This window comes from Nicotiana sylvestris, chromosome 10, assembly GCF_000393655.2.
Source record: "Nicotiana sylvestris chromosome 10, ASM39365v2, whole genome shotgun sequence".
NCBI classification, from domain to species: Eukaryota; Viridiplantae; Streptophyta; class Magnoliopsida; order Solanales; family Solanaceae; genus Nicotiana; species Nicotiana sylvestris.
The window spans coordinates 94,875,677-94,885,896 of record NC_091066.1 but is presented as its reverse complement, the minus strand read 5'-3'; positions in this window follow the sequence as shown (position 1 = coordinate 94,885,896).

Genomic DNA, 10,220 nt, shown 5'->3' with positions numbered 1-10,220 from the left:
AATTTTTTGTGCAAGAATTATATCCTTAGTTGGTCGGAGGATGACTTATATAATGTCTATAATAATACTGTTACTTTGAAAGAATTATGGACTATGCTTAAAAAGAAGTACAAAATTTATGACCGGGCTGAATAAATTCGTGGCCATCAAATTTCTGGACTACAAAATAATTGATAGCAAGCATATTGTTACCCAATTTCAAGAATTACAAGTTATTATTCATGTTATCCTTGATAAAGGTTTGATCATTAATGATGCATTGCAAGTTGTAGCGTTGGTTGAGAAGTTTCCTTCTTCATGGAAGGACATTAAGAATTACTTCAAATACTAGTGCAATGAGACGTCGCTTGAAGATCTCATCATTTGTTTGATTGATCGAAATGCACAACAAGTCTGCTAATAGGATAGTTACGGAAACTCAAAAATAATGGGAGCAAACATTATTGAGACTACTCCAACAAATCAAAACAAGAGAAAGAGGTCTCCTGGACTAAAGAGTTACTCAAACAAGAAGAAGTTTAAGTACAATTGTCACAACTACGAAAAGGATGGATATAAGTCTACAGACTACCATACCACAAAGAATAACAAAAAATGGGTCAAGAAAACATATTTGAAAAGATTCTAAAGATCTCACAAGGAGTTGACGATATTGACTATTGCACTATGCTATCCAAATCCAGCATAGTGGGATATCCCAAGGAATAGTGGATCGATTCTAGAGTCATTCACCATGTCTTTGCCACTTATGTTTCTACTAGAACCGAAGAGATTATATTCATAGCAAACTCTACAACTACCAAAAGTGAAAGATTTGGAAAGATATCTCTGAAGACAACTTTAGGAAAGATTGTATCTCTGAACAATGTTCTTCATGTTCCTGATTGCAACAATTATTGCACTTCTTTTTAAGAATAGGTTATATGTGTGTTTGTTTCTGATAAGATTGTAATAAGCAAAAATAAGATGTATATAGGAAAAGGTTGTCTTACTTCACAAGAAGATCAAAATGATAAGAAGTGGTAGGAGTGGCGAATATGAATCTTCTCTTGAATAAATATGTTTGAAATATGGTCTTATTCATCAAACAACTACCGCATACATGCCACATTCTAAGGGAATTACAGGGAAAAAAATTAAATATTAAAGGAGATGATCAATCCTTATTAATAAGTTCTGGTGTGAGGGAAAGTTATTTTTATGGCTAGTCGAATACTCAATCAAGCACACTATAGTAAAATACAATCAATTCCATATGAAGAATTTATAGGAAGAAATCCCAACTCAAAATTGAATACTCAATCGAGCACACCATAGTAAAATACAATCAATTCCATATGAAGAATGTAAAGGAAGAAATCCCAACTGGAATTACTTCAAAGTGTATGAGTGGTTGGCTAAGGTACAAGTACTTTAACCGAAAGGTGTAAAGATATGATCGAAAATTATTGATTGTGTTTAATTAGGATATGCCACTAATAGTAAAGCATATCGGTTCTTGGTTTACAAATCATAAAATTCGATATTCCTATCAATTCGGTGATAGAATTAGATAATGCTATATATATATATATATATATATATACTAGCCATCTAGTGAAGGATATAAAATACCTCGGGAAGAAACAAAGAAAAATAATCCTAACGAGGAGAATTCAAATAGCAAACATCAAAGGATATCTACTTCATTTGGACAAGGTTTTCTGGTATTCTTGTTGGAAAATTTGCCTCAAGCTTTTAAGGAAGCTATGCCTTCTCCGGAGTCATAATTTTGAAAAGAGACAGTCAATAGTGAGATAGAATCACCCAATATCCGTCAATTTATCACAATCTGTGTGTACACTATCAAGAGTGAAACATGAGAGAGCGGCCCTAGGAGATAGATACATATCCACACATGCACGACAAAAGACCTCATGCCATAACAGTAACAATATCATCATAATCATATAGTAAAGAACTCCTGCTATAAAATCATCAACACCACAATACTCGTATAGAAGAGACCTTGTGCTAACACCAAAGCAATCTACTCAATATGCTCGTATATGACATAATCATAAGAATCCAAGATATAAATTTATCATAAATAAGACATATGCTCACAATTCATCAATAAGGTTTACAAGGACATAATAATAATAATAATAATAATAATAATAATAATAATAATAATAATAATAATAATAATAATAATAATAATAATAATACAGTTTTGAATGTGTGCACAAGTTGTGAAAAATGATGACTATTAAATCAATTATAGTAAAAATTCCAAAATAACCGGTCACGAATAATTATGAGATAATAATTCTAAACATGATCTCTAGCAGGAAAGGATAAATTCACGTAGTCATACAAATGACTAAACATATGTCACGACTCGGATTTCTCACTCTCGGGAGTCGTGATGGCGCCTACTCATGAAAGCTAGGCAACCCAAGTATTATAGATTCATTACCCTTTTTACTTAGCCTTTTTAACAGTTCAATATAAGAGTGTCCAACAACGAGATAATTATAATAATCAAAAATGCGGAAGATGAAAATTAATAGTTTAACCATATATTAGTGCAGAATCCAACATACGACTCTGTGACGACCCAAAGGGTCATCACCATAATTCTTCCTTGTTCCGTGCTTTCGAGGCCTTGAAAACCTCGCTTTTAGTTGCCTCGATATTGCGTGTGCAGTCCGGCCGCGAAGCCGAAAAGCTTTTATGTTGAAATATGCAAATGTTGCGAGTAATTTGATGAATTTTGATATTTAATACGCATAATATTGACATCGGTCAACATTTTGGGTAAACGGACCCGGACTTGTGATTCGACGTCCCGGAGGGTCCGTAGAAAAATATGGGACTTGGGCGTGTACCCGGAATTAAATTCCGAGGTCCCAAGCCCGAGAAATGAATTTTTGTGTGAAATTGTTTTCTGAAATTAATTAAAGAAAATGAAGAAGAAAATTGATCAGAAAACTATGGTATCGGGCTCGTATTTTGGTTCTGATGCCCGGTACTAGTCTTAAATATGGTTTAAGCACTATATGTAAAGTTTGGCTAAAAACGGACGTCATATGACGTGTTTCAGACTAAAAATGGGGAATTTGAGTTTTTATGAAAGTTGAAAGAAAATCATGTGTTTGAGGCTTGATCCTATGTATATGATGTTATTTTGGCGATTTGATCGCACGAGTAAGTCCGTAAGATGTTTTTAAGGTTGTGTGCATGTTTGGTTTGGAGCCCCGAGGGCTCGGGTAAGTTTTGAATGGGGCCCGGGAGGTCTTGGACTTAAGAAAGTGCAGGTTCAAGTGTTGCAGACACCAGCGCGGCCGCGGTCATTTCCGCGCGGTCCGCGCTGGTGCCGCGCGGCTGCGGTGCCTTTCTGTGCGGTCTGCGTGGCTGAGTCTGAGGGCTAGGGTTCAGGTTAACCAGCGCGGCCGCGCACCAAAATAGTGCGGTCCGCGCTGGAAGGGTTTAGAGAAGCCCCAATTTCTCTCCCACTCGGCGCGGCCGCAACACATTCTTGTGCGGTCCGCGCCAGGTCCTCAGAAAGGTATACAAGTCCGGAAAATCTCAGTCATTTTTCACTTTTCAAAAATCCAAAACCTAAGAGGCGATTTTCCAAACAACTTTTCTTCTTCAAAACGATTGGTAAGTGATTTCTAACTCATTTTCTTCATTTCTTAACATCTTTTAACATGATTTCAACGTCAAATCAAAGATTTTCATGGGTGAAATTGGGTGTTTTGGGTAGAACCTAGGTTTTCAACAAATTGAGGAGTTGGACCTTAATTTGGGGTCCGATTTAAAACAACTCATATATTTGGATTCATGGGGGAATGGGTAACCGGGTTTTGGTCCGAACCTCGAGTTTCGACCACGTGGGTCCGTGGGTATTTTTGAGCATTTTAGGAAAAACCTTGTAAAATTTATTTTCATGCAGAGGGAGTGATTCATTTAGTAATTATTAATGTGATTAAGTAACTTATGACTAGATTTGAGCGGATTGGTGGTGGAATCAAGAGGTAAAGCTATACTAGAAGCGTGAGTTGAGTTTGGAGCACTCGAGGTAAGTGTTTGTTCTAACTTTGGCTTGAGGGATTAGGATTTGGATGTTATTTGCTACATGTTAACTGTGGAGTACGGTGTATAGGCATGGTGACGGTTATCTATGCACCGGAGTCTAGCATGACCGTGAGTTGTAGTTGCTTTTAAATTTGAAAGATGTGAAAAAGTTGAGCTAATTACTTGCTAATATAATTATGAAGTGATAGTTGAGAAGCAGATGAGTTAAAGAAGGAAGTGTGGTATTTTTTTTTGCTTGCCGGGACTTATTGTTGATTTGTTCTTGTGACGATCCAAGGGGTCATCACCATAATTCTTCCTTGTTCCGTGCTCCCGAGGCCTTGAAAACCTCGCTTTTAGTTGCCTTGATTGGCGTGCGCAGTTCGGGCACGTAGCCGGAAAGTTTTTATGTTAGAATATGTGAATTATGTGAAACATTTGATGAATTTTGGTATTAATATGCATAATGTTGACTTCGGTCAACATTTTGGGTAAACGGACCCGGACCTGTGATTCGACGGTCCCGGAGGGTCCGTAGAAAAATATGGGACTTGGGCGTGTGCCCGGAATCAAATTCTGAGGTCCCAAGCCCGAGAAATGAATTTTTGAAAGAAATTGTTTTTCTGAAATTTGATATGAAAATTTGAAATGAAAAGGAGTTAGAAAATATAGGTATCGGGCTCGTATTTTGGTTCCGACGCCCGGTACAAGTCTTAAATATGTGTTAAGCACTATCTGTAAAGTTTGGCTAAAAACGGACGTCATATGACGTGTTTCGGACTAAAAATGGAGAGTTTGAGTTATGAAAGTTGAAGAAAGAAAATCATGTGTTTGAGGCTTGATCCTATGTATATGATGTTATTTTGGCGATTTGATCGCACGAGTAAGTCCGTAAGATGTTTTTAAGGTTGTGTGCATGTTTGGTTTGGAGCCCCGAGGGCTCGGGTGAGTTTTGAATGGGGCCCGGGAGGTCTTGGACTTAAGAAAATGCAGGTTCAGGTGTTGCAGACACCAGCGCTGCCGCGGTCATTTCCGCGCGGTCCGCGATGGAGCCGCACGGCTGCAATGAATTTTTGTGCGGTCCGCGTGGCTGAGTCTGAGGGCTAGGGTTTCAGGTTAGCCAGCGCGGCCGCGCACCAAAACAGTGCGGTCCGCGCTGGAAGGGTTCAGAGAAGCCCCACTTTTCTCCCACTCGGCGCGGCCGCAACACATTTTTGTGCGGTCCGCGCCAGGTCCTCAGAAAGGTATACAAGTTCGGAAAATCTCAGTAATTTTTCACTTTTCAAAAACCCAAAACCTAAGAGGCGATTTTCCAAACAACTTTTTTTCTCCAAAACGATTGGTAAGTGATTTCTAACTTAATTTCTTTATTCCTTAACATCTTTTAACATAATTTCAACTTCAAATCAAAGATTTTCATGGGGAAAATTGGGTGTTTTGGGTAGAACCTAGGTTTTCTACAAATTGAGAAGTTGGACCTCAATTTGGGGTCCGATTTAAAAACAAATCATATATTTGGATTCATGGGGGAATGGGTAACCGGGTTTTGGTCCGAACCTCGAGTTTCGACCACGTGGGTCCGGGGGTATTTTTGACCTTTTTGGGAAAAACCTTGAAAAATCTATTTTCATGCATTGGGGATGATTCATTTAGTAATTATTAATGTGATTAAGTAACTTATGACTAGATTCGAGCGGATTGGTGGTGGAATCAAGAGGTAAAGCTATACTAGAAGCGTGAGTTGAGTTTGGAGCATTCGAGGTAAGTGTTTGTTCTAACTTTGGCTTGAGGGAATAGGATTAGGATGATATTTGCTACTTGCTAATGTGGAGTACGGTGTATAGGCATGGTGACGGTTATCTATGCACCGGAGTCTAGCATGACCGTGAGTCTTGATTGCTTTTAATTCGAATAATGTGACACAAGCTCCTTGTTTATTTGATAAGTTTCATATAATGTGAACGGTTGAGGAAGAATGATTTAAAAGGAGAATGTGTTGTGGAACATGAATGTGTAAGTTGAGGAAGAATGGATTTAAAAAGGAGAATGTGTTGTGAATACTCCCTTGCCGGGAGGTGTAGACTAATATATAGATTCTCCCTTGTCAGGATATTTTGGGCTGTTAGTTGTACCCTTGCCGGGTTAAAGGTATTGAGTTGTTATTCTCCCCTGAAGGGGTCTACTATATGAAGTCAGATATTACGATCTATATTATGGGATCGTGTGGCACGCCGTCCACTTATATATGATATTATGGGATCGTGTGGCACGCCGTCCACTTATATATGATATTATGGGATCGTGTGGCACGCCGTCCACTTATATATGATATTATGGGATCGTGTGGCACGCCGTCCACTTATATATGATATTATGGGATCGTGTGGCACGCCGTCCACTTATATATGATATTATGGGATCGTGTGGCACGCCGTCCACTTATATATGATATTATGGGATCGTGTGGCACGCCGTCCACTTATATATGATATTATGGGATCGTGTGGCACGCCGTCCACTTATATATGATATTATGGGATCGTGTGGCACGCCGTCCACTTATATATGATATTATGGGATCGTGTGGCACGCCGTCCACTTATATATGATATTATGGGATCGTGTGGCACGCCGTCCACTTATATATGATATTATGGGATCGTGTGGCACGCCGTCCACTTATATATGATATTATGGGATCGTGTGGCATGTCGTCCACTATATATATATATATGTATATATATATATATATATATATATATATATATATATATATATATCATGGAAACCGGAGTTTCTTCTATTTATTTCCGATATTTCATTTTTATCTGTTACTCCCCGATAGCATTTCCCCTCCCAGTTTTACTTTGTATTATCTTGTTATTATTTTCTTGCACTCGTTGTATATATATCTATACAGGTTAATTGTGGTAGGTACTGTCTTGCCTCGTCACTACTTCGCCGGGGTTAGGCCAGACACTTACTAGCACATAGTGTCGGTTGTGCTGATGCTACACTCTGTGCATTTTTGGTGCACAGATCAGGGAGCAGCTTACGGACCGCAGCAGTAGGACTTCTGGGAGCTATATTCAGTCTAGGGACTCTCAAGGTAGCCTAGCTGGCGTTCGCAGGCCGAAGTCCCTTTCCAAGTTTTTCTTTGTTTGTTTATCTTGTATCAGACAAACATGATGTATTTTCCCTTCAGACATTGATTGTACTATTCTGTAGTAGTTCGTGAGCTAGTGATATTAGACCTTGGGTAGTGATGTGTATTAAACTTCCGCACTTTTGGTTTTCAGTTGCTTTAGATTTAAAGTCTTCCGCTTAGATTTTGTCTCGTTTATTATATTGTTTGAAAGAAAGCAGGAAAGGTGTTTTAAATATTTGGCTTGCCTAGCTCTGATAGTAGGCGCCATCACGACACCCGATGGTGGGAAATCCGGGTCGTGACAAGTTGGTATCAGAGCACTAGGTTACTTAGGTCTCACAACTTACGGACAAGCTCTGTAGAGTCTGAGGGATCGGTATGGAGACGTCTGTATTTATCCCGCAGAGGCTACTGAGTTAGGAAAACTTCACCTTGTTCATTCTTATCGTGCGATTCTGTTTCTCAAGTACTGATTGTCTTTCCACTCTTTTCTTTCGCAGATGGCGAGGACACGTGCTCCCTCTTCTACCGCGCAACAGCCTGAGCCCCCAGCAGCAGCCCCTATTAGGGGCAGAGGGCGAGGCCGAGGCCGTGCCAGAGCTCAGCCCCGAGCTGCATTTCCAGCGACGGAACCTCAGGTCGATTTTGAGGAGGAGGTTCCGGCCCCAGCTGTTCCAGTGGGCCCAGCTCAGGTCCTAGAGGGTTTTATAGCCACTCCAGTGCTCCAGGACGCTTTGGTCCGACTGGTAGGCTTTATGGAAGGTATTTCTAGAGCGGGTTTGCTTCCCATAGCTCCAGCCACATCTCAGGCTGGGGGAGGAATTCAGACTCCCGATACTCGTACTCCAGAGCTTGTAGCTCTTTAGGATCAGGTTCCAGCAGTTCAGCCAGCTGTGGCAGCCCAACCAGGTATTGCGGCTCAGTCCAGAGTATTTTTGGGGAAGTTTCTCCCAGTTACTCAGCGAGATGCTCTTCGCAGGCAGTTTGAGACTCTCCAGCAGGGTTCTATGACTGTCACCCAATATGAGACCCGGTTCATTGATCTTGCTCGTCATGCCATTGTGATACTCCCCACCGATAGAGAGAGGGTGCGGAGGTTTATTGATGGGTTGGCCCAGCCGATCCGTGTTCAGATGGCCATGAGTGCCGGTAGTGAGATTTCATTTCAGGAGGCGGTAGATGGTGCCCGCTGGATAGAGATGGCACTTGCTCAGGGAGGTGGTCATGGGTCTGATAAGAGGCCCCGTCATTCTGGTAGATTCAGTGGTACCTCATCTGGAGGTAGGGATTCTTATGGTAGAGGCCATCCTTCGAGGCCCTTTCAGTCAGCTCTCCAGGCTTCTCATGGTACACCAGGTGGTCGTGGTTCTCAGCCGCAGTATTCTGACCAGCAGCTCTTCAGTTCACTATCAACACCTATCAGTGCACCACCACTTCGTTATTCTCAGCAGCCGAGGGCTTGTTATACTTGCGGCGATGTGAGTCACATTACCAGATATTGCCCTCGAGCTTCCAGCAGCTCGTAGCAGCAGGGTTCTTGCCTGATGATACAGGCACCAGTTGCCCCACAGCCTACCCAACCAGCTAGAGGAGGGGGTAGAGGACATAGAGGTGGAGGTAGAGGTCTTGGAGGTGGAGCTCAAACCGCTAGAGGTAGGGGTCAACCAGCAGCAGATCGTCCCAGGGATATGATTTAGGGAGGTGGGACCCAGCCCCGTTGTTATGCTTTGCCAGCCAGGCCAGAGGCTGAGTTATCAGATGCTGTGATTACAGGTACTATTCTGGTCTGTGATACGGATGCTTCTGTGCTATTTTATCTCGGATCTACGTATTCATACGTGTCGTCCTATTTTGCACCCTATTTGGTTATGCCTAGTGAGGCCTTGAGTATTCCTGTATATGTGTCTACGCCAGTGGGGAATTCTATAGTGGTGGACCGGGTTCATTATTCATGTGTTGTGGTATTCAGGGGTCTTGAGACCCGTGTTGACTTGTTGCTCTTGGATATGGTGGATTTCGACGTCATATTGGGGATGGATTGGTTATCCTCGTATCATGTGATCTTGGATTGTCATGTCAAGACCGTGACCTTAGCCATATCGGGTTTACCTCGCTTAGAGCGGAGAGGGACTTCTGTTCATTATACCCGCAGTGTTATCTCATTTGTGAAAGCTCGGCGTATGGTCGAGAAGGGATGTTTGGCCTACTTGGCGTATGTTCGCGATTCTAGCGCGGAGGCCTCTTCTATTGATTCTATGCCCGTTGTTCGAGAATTTCCTGAGGTTTTCCCTTCAGACTTGCCGGGTATGCCACCCGACAGTGATATCGACTTTTGTATTGATTTGGCCCCGGGCACTCAGCCCATTTCTATCCCGCCATATCGTATGGCCCCGCCGGAGTTGAAAGAGTTAAAGGAACAACTGCAGGACTTGCTTGAGAAAGGTTTCATTAGACCCAGTGTTTCGCCTTGGGGTGCACCGGTGTTGTTTGTTAAGAAAAGGATGGTTCAATGAGAATGTGCATCGATTACCGGCAATTGAACAAGGTTACAATTAAGAATAAGTACCCACTGCCGAGGATCGACGATTTATTCGACCAACTTCAGGGTGCGAGGGTGTTTTCAAAGATAGATTTGAGATCTGGCTACCACCAGCTGAGGATTAGGGCGTCTGATGTCCCTAAGACAACATTTCGCACTCGGTATGGGCACTATGAGTTTTTGGTCATGTCATCTGGGTTGACCAATGCCCCAGCAGCATTTATGGAATTGATGAACCGAGTGTCATGCCCTATCTGGATTTGTTCGTGATTGTTTTCATTGATGATATTCTGATATACTCCCGCAGTCAGGAGGAGCATGAGCAGCACCTCAGAGTGGTTCTTCAGACCCTGAAGGATAGTCAGTTATATGTTAAGTTCTTAAAGTGCGAGTTTTGGTTGAGTTCGATCGCATTACTGGGTCATGTCGTATCAGCAGCAGGTATTCAGGTAGACTCGAAGAAGATAG